Source organism: Ailuropoda melanoleuca, chromosome 4, assembly GCF_002007445.2.
Source record: "Ailuropoda melanoleuca isolate Jingjing chromosome 4, ASM200744v2, whole genome shotgun sequence".
NCBI classification, from domain to species: Eukaryota; Metazoa; Chordata; class Mammalia; order Carnivora; family Ursidae; genus Ailuropoda; species Ailuropoda melanoleuca.
In genome coordinates, this window is record NC_048221.1 from 53,527,748 (window position 1) to 53,544,594 (window position 16,847).

The window sequence follows — 16,847 nt, forward strand, 5'->3', positions numbered from 1 at the left end:
GGCCTGGGCACAGGAAAAGTCCGCAAGTCTCTGATGACTGAATGAACAGACTTTCAATTCTCGCTTTTCAGATGCTTACAGGTTTTCCCCAAACTTCCCCAGACATCAAAGTTTCTCGCTTGGGCCTTCCCCCACTCAGCAGGGCTGGAAGGGGTTTGAAAATACATACACTTCTCTAATGAACCACAAAGGCCAAAGGGAAAACAAGCGGTCTACCCGCCATGACCCCCGGGAGTTGGGAGCTGTGTCCACGAGAAGATGGATGTGAACAGAATCTGTTGCAGTCGTCGCTCCATGACGTATTACAACAAACTGTCACACTGCACGCCCTGACCTCATACAGTGATGTGGGCCCATCGTTTCTCAGTAAGACAGGGGAAAAAAGCTCTCACTAAATTGTAATGTAATTCGTATGTTCACCTACGCCTCACTCACTAGACTGGACGATTCTAAAAAAAACTGACACTGTGTCCTTTACGTTTTATCACCAGCACCTGTCATCATGTTTATGAATATGAAATAAAAATTAATTTCTTTAAAAAGTTGGGGGTGACCCTTCCCCCCCTCAGCCATGAAGCTCTGAGGCCTGGCCACAGGGGGATCAGCTGACCCAGACAAGGCCAGAGATGTGGCTGGGAATCGGTACCTCGAAGCAGCCCCTGTCCCCAGGGGCCTTCCAGAGCTGCGGCTTTTCTAGTTTCTTTTAGGATGAAGAGTTTACTCAACGTCTGGACTTTTTAATGTGACTAAATCATCCCTGAGAGCATTTTAATATAGCCATTATTAATAAAACACATTAATAAGAAATACTCTTACCAAGCTTTCCAATATGCCAAACTGCTTTCCCTTACTTGCTGCCAGTCACTGGAGCCCAGGCAGGAGATGAGGCTGGCCGGAGGTCACACAGCCAGGAAGCCGTAGAGCAGAGACTCTTCTCTCGACAGCACCAGGACAGAAAGGATGGCTATGGGAGGAGTGGAGGCCATTATGTCTTAAGGTGATGTGTGACCTTGGGCATGTCAATGCACTCTCTGAGCCTCAGAACGCTCCTCACGAGCAGGGTGGAGATGAGGGTGGAGGCAGACAGGCTCATGAGAAGTGGCTCATGTTCCCAAACTGCTTCCCTCCTCCACCCTGAGACAAGACTGGCCTCCTGGTTACACTGACTGCATGGGAGGGGGGTAGTTCCACTTCGCAACTGACCAATGGTTTGTGCGATCATTTATGCCATCTCTCCCTGCCTCATTCCTCACTCTATCCCCACTGCCCAGCACTGTGCCTGGTATACAGCAGGCGCTCCACACAGAGCGACCACGTGAAGGAACGGACACATGAAATGCTGAGTAAATTCCTCAATTCATTTGGCTGTGAGCTCCTCCCAGGACAGGGAATCTGGAGGGAATAATCCAGAAAGAGCAGCAGGGCCCCAATGGGCAGCCCCCCTGTGGACGGAGGGCAGGGCGGGGAGCCTGGGCCCAGAAGCGCACCAGTCCTGTCTCCTAATGTGTGTGGCCGCGGCAGCATCGCGGGCACCTCCCCGAGCCCGGCTTCTTCACCCACGAAGCAGAGAACATGAGCACTTCGTCACAGGACGGTCTCAAGGCAGGGATGGGGATGTGACCATCAAGTTCTCGGGTGTCACTGTGGCGGGAGGGAGGGAGGGAGGGGCCCTTCAAGAGCTCAGGGGTGATGACAGGAACAAGGATGGGGAGTTTGGGGGTGAGAGAACCCCGTGCAAGGTAATGCGGGAGCCGAGTCAGGCTGGGGATGAGGGGCAGAGGCACGAGTGATTTCAGAACCCCCTCTGGCTACTCCTGCGGATGGAGGCCAACGGTGGAGGGGTGAGCAGCCATTATGGGAAGCTGTGGTGTCCAAGAATACAGCCCCACAGAGGGGGTGCGTGCCAGCAGGCTGCCAAGCGCAGAAGACCCTTGAGGCATGCGCGTAAGTTACGTCTGCTTTACAGGGAACCCCCAGCCCAGAGAGGGAGACACCATCACAGCAGGCACTGGCTCCACAGCTGCCACCCCAGGAGCTCCCCTGGGGAAATGATTCCAGACCCTTGTTTTACGCGTGAGGAAAGTGAGGACCCAGAGAAGGGAAATGACTCGTCCAAGGTCCCCCAGCAAGTTGGTGAGGAAGTGGGTAGAGAAAGGTGGTGCCGGTGGAGGGGGGGCCCTTTGGGCGACTGGGTCTGAATACTGACTGACCCAGGGCATGCTCCTTCAGGGGTGCCCCAGGGAGCCAGCCCCTCCAAACCCAGTGGTGTCTGTAGCCTTCGGATCCAGGAGGCTCCTGCTTTGGGGAGCGTGGGTTTCTGTAGTTACTATCTGCTGGCTGAGAACAGACTAACAGATGGGAATACCTCCCCTAAACCCCTCTCAGGATTCACCTGGGCAGGCAGCTCTGGTCTTTGAAATGCCCTGCCAGTTTCTGGAAACAACAACAACAAACTGCGATATTGTGATTTATAATCAATATAAATATATATTTGGTCTTTGTTCCGGTTGCTGGCAGAGCTCCTAAACTCTTGTATTTCCCAGGTGATGAGAGGGGGCGCCTGGGTGGCTCAGTCGGTCAAGCGTCTGCCTTCGGCTCAGGGTTGGTCCCAGAATCCTGGGATGAAGCCTGGGGTCCAGCTCCTTGCTCAGCGGGGGAGGGGGGGCCGGGGCTGCTTCTCCCTCTACCCTCCCCCCATCCCTCTTGTGCTTGCTCTCCCCCGCCCTGTCGGTGTCTGTCTCGGAAAAAAAAAAAATTCCTAAGTGAGGAAAGCGAGAAAGGTGTCTTTTGTTATGTTAACGAGTGACTTTTAGAAGGCACCTACGGCTAGGGGCTGGTTGCTAGGAGAAGCAACCTTGTGATTAGAGGGTTGGAACTTGCAGTCCCACCCTCTGACCTCCAGGGAAAGGAGGGGGCCTGGAGACGGAATTCAATCACCAAAGGCCAAGGATTTAATCGACGGCGCTTAGAGTAACGAAGCTTCCATAAACATTTTAATGAGAGCTTCCAGAACATACTTCCAGAACACACGGGAGATTTGGGGAGAGTGGCACCTGGAGAGTAGGACAGGGAAGGCTCATGCCCCCTCCCCATCCCTTGCCCTGTGCATCTCTTCCCTGTGGCTGCTCCTGAGTTAGGGCCTTTACTAAATACACCACTGGCCTAGTCTGTAAAATGTTTCTGAGTTGTGAGCTGCTCTAGCAAATTCATCAAACCCAGGGAGAGGATCGTGGGAACCTGATTTCCAGCCAGTCGGCCAATAGCACAGGTGACAATCTGAAACTTACAGGCGTCACAAGCGAGGTGGGAGGAGGGGGTCGGCCTTGGAGGGCTGAATCATTAACCTGCGGAATCTGACGCCATCTCCAGGTAAATACTGTCAGAAGTGATTTATAAGGTAGGACATCCAGCTAGTGCTGGAGAATCGCTTGGTGGTTGTGGGGGACCCCCACACATTAGAATTGTAACCTCTCTCCTTGAAAAAACCTCCGTCTGGCCGCTGTTGGGTCTAAGAGCCAAGACAGGAAAATAAACCAAGGAATCTTCTCTCCACCCAAGGCCCAAGCTTCCCACCACAGGTGAGGCCAGAGGTGGCAGCTCCCGCTTGCCCTGGTCATCCAGGGCCCCCCCCTTCCAGCAGCTGCTGGGTGGAACACGCTACAAGCCAAAGGCGTGGACTAAAGCCCAGGCGCTCTGTCCTGACACATGGCTGACCTCGAGCTGGCCGCTGCCCTCTTGAGCCCCAGATTTCTCACCTGTTACACAGGGACAGTAATAACTACACTATAAAATAATGCAAGTATTACAGATGGAAAACCTTTCTGAGAACCGCGAAGGGCTGCACATGCTATCATTATCTGTACGTTCAGATGACTGTGACAGAGGTGTTAAAAATAATCCTAACAGCAGCAGCAAGAACAGCAGTCACGACCACCATGTACCGGGCAGGGGCTGTGTGCCAGCCACTGTGCGAAGAACTTTCGTAGTTCTTCCCCGATCCTCCGACCAGAGAGGAGAGAATCTACATCATGTCTATTTTGACAGAGAACCCGAGGGCCCAGAGAGGTTAGGAGACTTGCCCAGGGACACACAGCAGGTAGAGCCAAATGCCACTGACATCCAAACTCGCTGGACACCTGAGCTGAGGTCTTAACCACACCTCTCTTCTCTCTAAAGGGTAGATGTATCAACCTGAGTCCGGAGGTTGTGTGATTGATAACACATCTTGTTTATTGACCTTTTATTTTCTTCCCCAAAAGAGGAAGGCTGGCAGACTGGCTGTTGCTTCTCTAAGATGGTTGTTTTAAATCCGCTGCTCCCTGAAGCCCTGAAGGCAGGGGCTCCCCCAGGGAAGTGGCTGGCTCCACTCCCTCCTGAGGCCTTTCGGCTGTCACTTACGATAGGCAGAGGCTTCAATTAGGGCAATTTCTGAGGGTCAATGATTTGGCAACAGGCATCCAGCACCTTAAAAATGCACACCCCTTTAGGCTAGCAATTTCCATTTTCTGAACCAGACCAATGTGTAAAGATGCACACTCAGAAATGTTCACTGCATTTGGTTTTGCAGGATGAAAAAGTTCTGGAGATCGGTTGCATACTTAACACTCCTATACTATAGACCTAAAAATGGTCGAGATGGTTAATTTTATGTTATGTATATTTTACCACAATTAAAAATAGAAAGAAAAAAAAAGATGTTCACAGCAGAGTGGTTTACATGAAAAAGAAACTACCAATGGCCAATCGCTCATCACTAGGGGATTAATTAAATAAATGATAGTTTAGCCAAACAAATCAAAACTAATTAAGAAGGGGGCGGGGGGAGGGTCAGCAAATTTCGGCCCCCAGACCAAAACTAGCAGGCTGTTTTTGTAAATGAAGTTTTAATGGCATAAAAGGACAACTGCTCCTTTGCACTTTGTGACTGCATTCCGTGCTACAGCAGCAGAGGTGAGACCATCTGAGATCAGCGGAGGCAAAACCACAGGCCCCTGAGCCCAAAACGCAGCCTATCCAGCCCTTTAAAGAAATCTGCTGACCCTGACTTAGAAGACTGAAGACCCAGAAAAACACTAAGAAATATGTTGGGGGGTGGGGGCGGGAAGTTGGCTCCCCAGCACTGCCACACTGTGAGTTCAATTTTAAAAGGCAAAATGTAAATAATGTGTATTTACCCACGCGTTTATAAATGCACTGTTAGATGGTCCCGTCTGCACGGCAGGAACAGAGATGAATTTTATTTTCCTCTTTCGACTTTTCTGTGCTCTCCAAATTTTCTTTATTAAAAATACATGACTTCCCAACAGAAGAAGAAATGATAATCGTGTGGCCCAACAGAAGTGTTCGCTAATGCTACAGTGACAATCCCATGTTGCAGTACAAATGTATCAAATCCAATGTTTTAATAGCTGGAACTTACAAAACGTTGCAGGTCAAACGTATCTCAATTTTTAAAAATGCATCACACGTTTATAATCAGACCAGACAAACAGTAAATACCGTTTTCTCACTGTCTTGGCCCCTCCAGAGATCGAGTGAGGAGGGTGACGCTCTCGCTGGAAGAATCACAGATCCGTTGTATGAACGACCCCTCCCCTGCTGGAGTTTACAACCTGGAGGGGTCCAGAAGGGGGTGGGGGTTTCTTTTAACAAGCCCAGAGAGGCTCCCCTCCAGTTAAACTGACCAGAGACACCCAAAAGGGTGGATGTGATTTTCAGCTGAAGCGAGTGAGGGGGTTGCCCTAGGGGATCTCGCCAGGGAGGTGAAATTGAGACATGTACTGGGGTGCTGGGCACTGATCTTGTTAGGCCAGCTGAGTGCTTCAGAATTCCACCGTGACGACAAAGGGACCGTCACCCCTGACACCATACTCCCTTTCTAAGCCTCCGGGGTGCTGTTACGGCTCCATCTTACAGGTGGGAAAGCTGAGGCTCAGAGGAGTTCAGGGTCTCTCCTCTCCAGGTCACACAGCTGGCATAGGATGCAGACAGGATCTGAACCAGGACTGTCTGACTCTCCAGCTCCACGGACTTTGCACACGGGCTGTCCCTGTCAGGAATCAGTTTTTTGGCCGGTTCCTTAATAACTCAGAGTCTGCTGAACAACCGACACACACCCACGTCTCAGCCACCTCCCAGCTGTGCACGCCCTGTGAGGGGCTAGAGCAAGTGATTAACATCCCTTTCCTTGGGAACCTGGAGGCCTCCGCGAGGAAGGGCCACACACCTGCACGCCGGGTAGTGCTCCGGCTCCCTAAAGGCACCCCCTCCAAATCCTGCGGCCTGCCATATGAGACGGCCAGGGAGCCCTTTCAGAAAGAGTAAGCCAGAGGCCCGCTTGGAGGAGGCATCATACAGGCCTGAGAGCAAACCTCCATGGCACGTCCTGTGAAATGGGCTCCCACCAAGTGTGGATGGATCAGGCAACCTCAGAGGAGAGGAACAGTGGCGGCTTCTCTCTGTGTGCGGCCTCTAAAGCCACCAGCCCAAATGGGGGCTGGGCGCCTTGCACAAGACTATCTGGAAGCCGAACTCATACTCCAGCTCGGCAGCAGCAGGCCTCTGGCTTCCGGGGCTGCCCCAGGCTACTGATTAACAAGCACAAGGCCTTGGGAATGGGCCAGCCTGGGGGGAGGGGAGGGCAGTGCTGGATGGTGCGAGGACCAGGGTCAGAACAGGTGGGGTTCACATCCTTCCCTGCGGTGTGACCCTGGGGGTAAGTCAATTCACTTCTGCGCCTCCATTTCCCCATCTGGACATGGAGATAATGTCAGCGTCTAAGTCCTGGGGCTCCTCTGAGGCCGGCATGAGTCCATATGCAAAGTACCCGGCGGTAGCAGAGACCCAGTAGTGCTCAACGAACAGACAGACCTGTCATCCTCATAGCGCAGCCGCACGCACATCCTAAGCCTGCTGGGGGCTAAGGGCGCCCCTACACGGTAAACCTTTCTGGCGCCGTCTCAGGCGTGCTGTTGAAGAGTTTAGTAAGTGTTCCTGATTATTCATTCTGACAGTGGTGACCCGTATGGCAATGACTCTGGAGGCTGACATGGACTAGAACAGCTCCACGCCCACTCAGCAGCTCGCCAGGGAGGTGTCCTGAGCCACCAGGGGCACACAGCATCAAGAACAGGGGGTTTTCATGGGGTCATGGGGCCGGGGGCGGGGACGACTTGATTACAGGGATGGGGTCAGTCCACCGTGGGTACAGTGGGCCAGGGTCTTCAGAGTCTTTCTCCTAGTCCTGGCTTCCTAGGTGACCCCAAATCAACCAACCTCCAAGCCCTTGGTCAGGACACTACCTTCCCTCCCAGGAGAACTTTCTGCCCAAGAAGCAGGGTTTTCACATTCCAGAGCGGGGTCTGCTAGTGGGTCATGAAATCAACTCAAAGGGTCAAGACTATCATTTTTATGAGAACAGAATAGAACAGAGCCCTAAAGATGCTGAAGATGCGAGTTATCATTTTGTGAGACTGGTTTCACTTTCAAGCGTGTGTGTACGTGTGAGCACGCGCATCATCCTGTCGTAAAATCTATTTCTTCCCGAATGTTGTAACAAAAAGACTTTCAAAACCCCAATAATAGGGATGTTTTAGATCAAGGTGAAGAAGTCCTCTGCAGAAAAGTCAGGTTCCTGCCCCATTAAACCCCCTTTAAAAAACACTGTGATCCTGAACGGGGGGGGCGGGGAATCTTCTGTACATATGAGACAGTCAGCAAAACGTCATTAAGGTCTGTAGATTAGATAACAGAATTGTGTCAATGTTAAACGTCCTGGGGTTGATAATTCCATGTGCTTATATAAGAGAATGAATGGCCTTGCTCTTACGAAATACATACGAAGGTTTAAGAGTAAAGGGGCATCATGCCTGTAATTTACTTCCTAATGAGTTAGCAAAAAAGTTCTAATGTGACTATTTTTGTAGCATATAGAGAGAGATGAAGCAAATGTAGCAAATGTTAACAATGGGAAAATCTAAGTGTAAGGTATATAGGAGTTCACTGTATTCTCCTTACCACTTTTCTGAAGGTTTTCAATTTTTGAAAAAGAAAAAGTTTAGGAGTGGATGGGTGGCTCGGTTGTGTGTCCGACTCTGGGTTTTGGCTGGGGTGACGATCTCACAGGTGGTGGGATGGGATCACCTGGGAGAGGGAGGCTCTGCGCTCAGCAGGGAACCTGCTTACAAGATTCTCTCCTGTGCCCCTCCCAGCACGCGTGTGCTCCTGTCGGCGCATGCGCGCGCGCGGGAGCTCGCGCACTCGCTCGCTCTCACACAAATCTTAAAAAATAAAAAATTTTAAAAAAAAGTTTAATAAAGAGACAATTGGGACAGTAGCCCCAAGTCCTGAAGCCACATCCTATCTGTGCTGGGAGCCAAGCATCTCACCCTTTTACATGTGTCTGACCCCAATCCAGAGACTTAACCCAACGAGGCCCCCATCACTGCTCGGTGGCAGAGCCAGGAGGCGGTCCAGGCCGGACTCCAAAATCAGTGCTCAGCATTTGTAAGGCTGCCTTTCTGACACAGGTGGGCAGAGGTAGCCAACCTGGGCCCTGAACCCACCACCTGGAGGAGACACATGGACAAGGTCCCGGTGCCCTGAGGGTTCTGTTTCCTCCTCCTCAAGCCTGGGGTGGGGGGGACACTGAGAGCCCGAAGACCCCACATCAGTGAGACGCCAACACTACGGAGAGGTCAAAGGCCACTTACGTTTTGGAGGCTCCTCAGCAAGGGCTGTTCTGGACCTGATACAATGGGAGGAAGCAAAGAAGGAAAGAAGAGAAGATCTGGTCAGATGACGACTGTCTGCAGGACTCGGAGTCTTCTTCCAAGTGTGACTGTCCACCTCACACACACGGCGAGGGGCCAAGTCAACACCGGGGTGCCCAGGCACCCGTGCACTCATGCACGCTCACATGCGTGTACACGCACGTACGCGCGCGCGCGCACACACACACACACACACACACACAGGCTCACATACCCAGCTCCTGAAATTGTCAGCAGCAAGAGCTATCAGCTGCCTGGCTGGGGGCTGTGGTGGTAAGCCCCTGCCCTACCCTGCCCTGCCCCGCCCCTGCCCCAGAAGCCTGCACTCCCGCGAGCACCAGAGCAGCCCAGTCATGGGGCCAAGTGTGTGAAAGACTATTTCCTGTGAGCACAGGGACACACCAGGGCAAGACAGAGGGGCTGAGGGAGGCCCTGGGGGGCCCAGACTCTTGGAGAAGAGGAGAACTAATTGACTGGTTACAGCTCCAACAATCACCATGCCAAGGGAATCTGTTGAACTTTGCTGAGCCAAGCAGTCCCTAAATGTGAATGACCCCAGAAGCCTTNGAAACCTTTTTTTTTTTTTTTTTTTTTTTTAATAGAACACCTCCTGTTCTTTGGCACTCAGTTTGGGAAAAAAATGCAAGTTGGGGACAATGACCGCTGCCTCTCATTCCACCAGCAGACCTGTGCTAGAAGGCTCCCCTGGTTTCCTAGAATATAAAAATGCAGAAAACCAGGAAATGGCTCCTTATCAACTCAGATCACACATTTCAATGAGCAGGTAAATGGATTAGCAGAGCAGGGAAGGGGGTACTGGTGGGAGGGCAGAGAGAGGCCTGCAGGGTGGACAAGTCTTTCCTCAATGTACCTGAGGCCCTGCCCTTGGAGCCCCTTCCTCAGACTCAGAAACAGGCCCCAGCAGTCTGCAGAGCTCCCTGTCCCCCAAATCAGACAACCTCATTGCTATGGCAGCGGCCCCACATTCAATGGGCTCACCTAGGTGCCCAGTGTTCAAGGCACTGTGGGGTAGGAATATTCAGTCAGTAATTTGTTCTGGGGCGCCTGGCTGCCTGTCAGTAGAGCATGCGACCGTTGGTCTCGGGGCTGTAAGTTCAAGCCCCATGTTGTGGGGAGAGATTACTTAAAAATAAAATGTATATTTTTTTAAAAATTTCATGAGCACCTACTATGTGCCAGGCATTGTTTTAGGTCCCGGGAACCCAGCAATGAACAAGACAGCTGAGTCCCTGCTCTCATGGAGCCCAGAACCCCATGGTAAAGGTGTGACACAGACGCCACGGGGGATTCATTTTCTGAGTGGACACATGGCACTGTGAAGGCGGGAGTGGATTAATAATGCCTGCAACAGGCGTGAGTGCCAGGATAGCGTGTAACGTGCTACCCTGGACTATGCCAAGGGGAGAGGGACAAAGGGAAAGATGAAGGTAGCATGTTCAGTGCACATTTATAAACATAATGTTAAAGGAACCAGGAAAAGGAGTGTAATTCTATCTAGCATGAGACCTTAGCAGCTGGCAGGAGGGCAACCCAGCTAAAAGAGGAGGACAAGAATGGCACTGAGTCCCCGTGGGTATAGCCTCCTGGCACCCATGCCCCTTCTTCTGGGGACAGCCTCACATCTATTCCACTTGGACACCCAAGCACACCCACTCTCAGCCCATGGGGTTCTGGGTGGGCATGTGAGCCAGGCCTAGCCAATCAGAGAGGCTGTGACAATTGGCTCAAGAACAAGCATCTGACCAAGCCTGGACAATGAGAGTGATGACCGGGACTCGTGCTAAGAATATCGGGGGAAAAGAAGGCTCTTTCTAGACTGAGATGGTTATTCTGGGAGGGGATGCATCCTATGCAGCTGAGAGTACCCCAAGGAGAATAAAACCAACACAGGAGCTCAGAAATGGACAGAAGAAACAGTTCTGATGACATATCTCAGCACCTGGATCCAGCCATGCCTGAGGTATGACCCTGGGGCTTTTCAGTTAAGAGTCAGTAAATGTTCTTTCTTTTCTTTCTTTTCCTCTTTTCTTTTCTTTTTTCTTTTCCTTTCCTTTCTTTTCTTTTTTCCTTTCTTTCCTTCCTTCTTCCCTCCCTCCCTCCCCTCCTCCCTTCTTTTTTTCAAGGTAGTTTGAACTGATTTCTACCACTTGCAACTCTAAGAATCCCAGACCTATACCCTGCCTCAGATATGCTGTGTTAACTTTATGCATGCCCCTTTCACTGATGTTCAGGCCATCAGAAAAACGGGGCACAGATGAAAAGACATCTGAGGTCCCCCTGCAGCCCTGGTACTTTCAACCAGTAGCAAAGGTTAGGACTGACCCTCCAGGACCCGAGCATTTGGCCAGACATGGAGAAATCAGCCCTTCTCAAGGGCTGGGCCCCACCCCCAGGGTCTGAGTCAGCACGTCTGGGGTGGGGCCCCTGATTCTACATTCTTAAAAAGCTCCCAGGTGATGACCAGACCGCATATCCGGGTGACCACATTTTGAGAACCTAGACTCTAAATTTGTTCTACTCTTTCCAGTTGCTTGGGGCAGGTGCCTGGGGTAAAGCCAAGCAGGCAGAAGATCTCAGCAACCTCAGTCCTCAATGAGATCCCCAGTTGCGAGGATGCACCAGTGTTTAAACAACTAACAGACCAGGTCCCAGTATCCACCCATCCCACTGCCGATGCCTCTGGCCAGCCCTCCACCCTGGGATTCATCTAGAAAAGTCAGGCTGTGTAAGAGTGAGCAGGAGCCTTCTTGGGTTCCAGCAGGCCCCACACTGGTGTTCCAGGAGCTGCGAGCATCCCTTGCCGGCTCCCCACACCAGGCAGCATGCCAGCACCAAGTAAGTCCCACTTCAGACCTGATCCGGACACACTGCCTCAGGCTGCCCTGCTGTCAGCACCGCCTGGCTGGCCCTGGGCTCTCCCTGATTTACATCCGACTTGGCTGCCTTGAAACGCCTTCTGTGGCTTTTGGACCGTGGACACTGTTCAGTAGAAAACGGCTTCCCCATCAGCATCCTTTCCAAAGTGGCGCTGGCCCAGAGGGCCTGGCCGGGCCTGGCTCAGCAGCCTCCCAGCTGTGTGGCCTCGGGCAAGTTACCTGCTGTCTCTGGGGCTTCAACTTTTCACATGCAAAATGGGAATCTCGGAATCTCTCCTGATGGTTATGCAGATGATGCTGACCAGGCACCCGGCCTGCTTCAGGAAGGGTCCTAGGCGCCCAAGAGCTGGCACTGACCCCCTCTACTCCCAGACCAGCAGCCTTGCCAACCGCCGGGGAGCTGGTTAGAAATGCAGAATCTCAGGGCGCCGTCCAGTTGTCCTGCATAGAAAGGGGCATCTTAACAAGCTCTCTGGGGACGTCTACGGCTTTCCCGTCTGAGGAGCACTGGCATGTGTCGTCATCATTGCTGTTGCTGCCATATCCCAGGACCGAGCCAAGATGGAGCAACGACCCCCAGGCCTGGGGGACCCGCAAGCAGGGGTGAGAGGTAACGAAATGTTGGAGAGGGCGGAAAACTTCTCCCATGCCTCTGAGCCTCCGAGAACTACGGAGGAGCCCCTCCAACGTCCCGCAGTGAGGCTCAGCGAGGCTCAGCGAATAGGCACCAATCACCAGACTTCACTCTTGGGCTCAGCCAAGGTAACAAGATACACTGAAAACATTCCAGGTCTCAGATTTAGGGCTTCCTTCCGGCACAGTATGGCTGCCTCTGAGCCTCTCTGCGGCAGGCCGAATCTTCAGCATGCAAGGGGGCAAATGACCCTCTCGGCCGGGAGCCCAGGCCCAGGCCGCACAGCGGAGGGGCTGCCGGGGAAGGTGCCCCAGCCCCCCTTCATGAGGCACTCTCTCTGCTGCGCTGCCAGCCCTGGTGACCAGACAGAGCAGAAGGCCTCCACCTGCTCGGGATCCACTGGCAGCACATTTCTGTGCCTCCAGAGCCAGGCCAGACCTCACCGAGGAAGCAGCCGGTGGCAGGGGGCACTAGGCATGCTGGAGAGTCCGAGGGGGGCTGCCAGGTGGAACAGCAGTATGTCCAGATGTTCAGAGACACCACAATGACTAGATGCAGATGCAAAAAAGAAAAAAAAAAACAACCCACATTGAAAAATACTGGCTTGAATTCTGAAACTCTATGCGGACAACACAAAACATGCCTGTGGTCCAGAGCTGCCCCTGGGAGACATTTTGCAGCAACTGGTACTGTTTTTTCAGGCCTGGGACTCGATCCCGCATGCAAACCCTGGTGGCCCAGGCCGCTGCAATAGCTCATTCAGCTACTTCCCGGTCAGCCCCACGAGGGCACGGCCATGATCTGGTCTTGTCTGCTTCACCTGCCACACCCCCAGGGCCAGAACCAATAAATACGGATGGAGATGGCTGAATATGATTTCCAAGCCCAGACCCACTCAGATGTTTAAACTATAGCTCTCGTTTCAGGGTAGAGGGGATCAGACAGCCTTTATTTGTGTCCGGGGCACCTACTGTGCGCCAGGCTGGGCACTGGAGCACCTATCCCTCCCCTGATGTGACCTCAGTCAGGTGAACAGATGAAAGGCAAGACCGCAGAGACCTGACCTCTGCTCTACAGAGGCTCTGAGCAAGGTGAGAGGATGTGCCCTTGGTCTCATCTGATCCTTTCTGTGTGCTTACTGTGTGCCAGGCACAGTTAAGCAGCTGAAGGAAAGCTTCGTGAAGCAGGCAACTTCAAGCTGGCCCTTGAAGAGGGGGACTAGAAGAGAAGGGAAGGGGTGCCTGGCTGGCTCAGTCAGTAGAGCATGAGATTCTTGATCTCAGGGTCGTGAGTTCAAGCCCCATGGCGGCATGGAGCCTACTTAGAAAAAAAAAAAAGGGAAGAAGGGAGGAAGGGCCTTCTGGCCTAAGCATGGGAAGAGCCAAGAGCCTGAGGCTCGGTTTAGGAGCAGAAACCAGCAGATCACGAGGAGGTGGGGAGAAGCGGTAGCAGATGAGGGTAAACACGGGCCAGGGGTCAGATCCTGCAGGGCCTCGAATGTCAGGCCAGGCAGTGTGAACCTGATCTCACAAAGCACTAGGGAGCCACTGAAGGCCTCTAAGCAGGAGAGTGGTATGCCCACAGACGGTACAGAGAAGTGCTTAGGAGGCATGGAGGCAAGGAGCCTGTTGTCTCAGGCTGTAGGGCTATCCCCCCACAGAGGAGATACCAAGTGCCATCTGGTGAGAGTACGAATGTCCTTGAAATCATGGCCCGGGTCTTCCATGAAGCCCAAGCAGCCATCATCTCCAGGTGCCAGCTGGCTACGGGGCAAGAAGGCAGAGCCCCCAGGATCGCCCCCTTCCGGTGCCCTTCACCCACTAAGCATGACTCTGCTGAAATCCACTTCACCCCTCCACCCCACACCCAGACAACAGGCAACCTGGCTTGGGTGAAAGACTTTCTGCTGGAAAGGCGATGGTGGAACCTCGCAGAGAGTGGCTTAGCACTTTCACTATGTGCAAAGAGAGCCGTGGGGGAAGGACAGGTGTCTCCGAACGTCTGCCCTGCAGACCCCTCGGAGATGTGGTCCAAGCTTCTGCTCACTAGGGAGAGTAGAGCTCCAAGGGACAAGGGAGGACCCAAGTGAGCAAAACCAGAAGAACTCAGCTCTCCTGCCTCCCAGCCCTCTTGCAAATTGCCTGCATTCTATCCCGCATCACCGCCAGGAGCCAGACCTGCCCCCGGTCCTGCTGCCCAGGACCCCCACTCCGGTTTCTGCAGGTGTGTCCTGAGCAGCCAAGTCCTGAGGAATCTTTGGGATCAGCGCAGCTTTGTCCTCTCACTCCCCCTTCTCATTAGCTGTGTTAAAATTGGGATCTGAATCGTGAACGTGGTCATCAAGAGTTCGAGACAGAGGTAAAGAGGTAAAAACACTGCCTGGAGGTGGACCTGTTTCACAGAATCACTGAACGGAGGGTGAGTCTGGGGAAGAATCGCCAAGTTTGTGAACAATGGCCCTTTTGGTAGCTTATCAGCCTCTCTCAGACCTCAGTCTTCGGATCCGTAAAGTGGATGGGTGGGGAGGCTTCACTCAAAAGATCCCAAGGTCTCCACACTCCCTGGCCAGAGGACCACTCTCCCTCAGACCTTCCCGCTTTTCCCTGCCTGGACCACTGCCTGCCCTTGGCATAAACCACCTGGAATTGTTCATTAACCTCTTTCTGATACAGATCTTCTCCCCTCCCGTGAGACCGAGCCACTTGAGAGCAGGGGCTGTTTTATTTACTTAGCCCTGCCCTCCCGGCCTTGGCTTCCTGCCTGACACCTCGTAGGTACTCAGCGTGTATCTGCGGTGCCGTCAGGGGGATGAGGACCGGCTCTGGTTCTAGTTCCTTTTCCCAGTTAATCCCAGCTGCGTGAGCTGCAGCAAACTACTTTTCTGAGACTGGATCCGGGAGTAAGAACCGCCAAGTCAGGAACAAGCCTTAAATGCAGGAAGGGAGATAAGGCATCTTGGGTGCTCGAGAAATATCAGTTCCTTCCCATCTCAATGCAGAGAGGCCTTGGCCTGCTGCGTTGCCCACCTTCAGGGAAGTTCAAAGTCACGGGGGCGGCTTTGCATTCTCGGAGCTGGCAGTGCACGCGGTCATTAAGGCAGGCCAGATTAGGTCAGTGATTCCCAAATGCAGACTAGCTGTTCAGAGTGGCCTGGCAGACTGTATGTTCTGACAAGCGGCCGTTCCACAATGGTCCGTTGTTTGAAGAGTGAGTGGCAAAACCAAGAACAGTATGATGCCATTTTCGATAACACCAAAACAAAACTACAGCGAGCTTGCTGAACGCATCCTAAACAGCCCCAGATCAAAGAGGAAATCAGAACTGAAATGAAAACTGATCGGGAAAGTAATAAAAAAGGAACACCTATGTCCCTGTAGACAGCCAAGGGATACAGTTACAGCTGTATACAGAGGAAAATGTATAACCTTATGGGCCTTTATTGTTATTAGAGAAAAAGACAGACAGACTGAAGATCAATGTGCACTATTTTTAATGATCTTTGAGGATCACTTTTAGTTTATACAGTTTTGTATTGCTTGAGGTGGGTCTTTTTTTTTTAAGATTTATTATTTATTTGAGAGAGAGTGTGCACAAGCTAGGGGAGGGGCAGAGCGAGAGGGCGAAGCCAACTCCCCGCTGAGCAGGGATCCCAACCTGGGGCTGGATTCCAGGGCTCTGGAATCATGACCTGAGCCGAAGGCAGACGCGTAACCGACTGAGCCACCCAGGCGCCCTGAGGTGTATTACTTTTGTAAATCAAAGAATTCTTTGACAATTTCCCGTAAGTTAATATCTATTGACCCTGGGACCCAGCAGTCCCATTCCTAGAGAAATGGACAATATAAGCTCACTTATAAAGACTAGTACAGGAATATTCTAATCACCCCAAACTGGAAACACCCAGTGTCCTTCAACAGGTGAAGCCATACAATGGAATACTGTTCAGCAATAAAAGGAATCACCTCGTGACAGACCACAGAATGGACGGATCTCAAAAACATCAAACAGAAAGAAGCCAGACACTAAAGAGTGTCCACCGCACGAGTCCATTTACATGAAGCTCTAGGCTTGGAAAACTAATTCAGAGTGACAAATCAGAAACCCGCCACCTCCAGGAGGGGAAGGGCACGCGACAACTAACTTTCTAGGGGAGCAGGAACTACTCTCTGTCTTGATCTTGCTGGTAGTTACACAGGTGTATAAATTCGTCAAAATTCATCAAACTCTAACAGACTCTTTGTATTTCACAGCATGTAAATTATATCTCAATTTAAATTTTTTTTAAAAAATCACATGACAAAATTTAAAAACACAGATTCCCAGGCTCAGCCCCATGGGAGTTGATTCAACGTGTCCGTGCTGGACCTAGGAATCGGAATTTGTAAAAAAGTAACGCAAGTCATTCTCTGCCTGATGAGAGTTACAGCTGCCCAACCCCTGGCCCCTACACTCTCCTTCTCTTTTATTGTTTTGGGTGATTTGTTGTTTGTACATTGATTTTTAAAGGGAGTTGGTTGACTCACAGAGCTTTAGAAACAGCACAGC

General features: G+C 52.0%; 1 protein-coding gene across 9 annotated transcripts in view; it reads right to left on the minus strand.

The window, feature by feature from the left end:
- Window positions 1-16,847, minus strand: part of SLC6A6 (solute carrier family 6 member 6) — an 81,707-nt gene that overhangs the window by 60,813 nt on the left and 4,047 nt on the right. For 3 of the 9 annotated variants that reach the window (XR_004624782.1, XM_034658828.1, XM_019801223.2), the window contains exons 2-3: window positions 8,712-8,746; window positions 817-964 (exon numbers count right to left, since the gene is read on the minus strand). The exons of 1 other annotated variant lie outside the window; for it this stretch is intronic. The gene's annotated coding sequence lies outside the window, so the exon portion shown is untranslated. Of the gene's footprint in view, window positions 1-816; window positions 965-8,711; window positions 8,766-11,887; window positions 12,110-16,847 lie in introns of all 9 variants that reach the window. 5 more of the 9 variants (XM_034658830.1, XM_034658834.1, XM_034658831.1 and 2 more) reach the window with 5 other exon arrangements.